We start from the raw sequence: 490 nt of genomic DNA, 5'->3' as shown, positions 1-490 counted from the left end.
AAATTGTTTCCTTTTTAAAACCTTCATTTTCCGGGACATCACTTTAAGTAACTCAAATGCGGAAAATCAACTTATCGTTATCGAATGATAACTTAACCTGATTCACAATTTCCTGAATAACACAATGCATATAAACGGTTAAGTATTAATCAGATCCTACGGATTAGTTCAATAAAGGCGGGAACTACATCGCCACTACATATACAAAATCCAAAAGAAAGTGCGGAAATATTAATCATCGCCAAAAGACATTAAATGATAAACAACTCCTAGTGGCTCGCTCCAAGACTAGGGTACTTCCTCTCCTCAATTCCTCATGCCCCCTCCTGGAACATCACGGACGGGTAGCTCCAAATCTGAGCAAAGCTGTCTATCTGACGAACACACGTTCGAAAAGCAAGCAATAGAAAAGAAGAGAAATAGAGAGAGTAAGACATCTAATGAACATAAATTCATTGACGGCGTGGACTTACTCAGAATATTACACTCA

The sequence above is a fragment of the Lupinus angustifolius genome, chromosome LG08 (assembly GCF_001865875.1).
Source record: "Lupinus angustifolius cultivar Tanjil chromosome LG08, LupAngTanjil_v1.0, whole genome shotgun sequence".
NCBI classification, from domain to species: domain Eukaryota; kingdom Viridiplantae; phylum Streptophyta; class Magnoliopsida; order Fabales; family Fabaceae; genus Lupinus; species Lupinus angustifolius.
The sequence above is the reverse complement of the archived record's forward strand: the minus strand, read 5'-3'. Positions refer to the sequence as shown.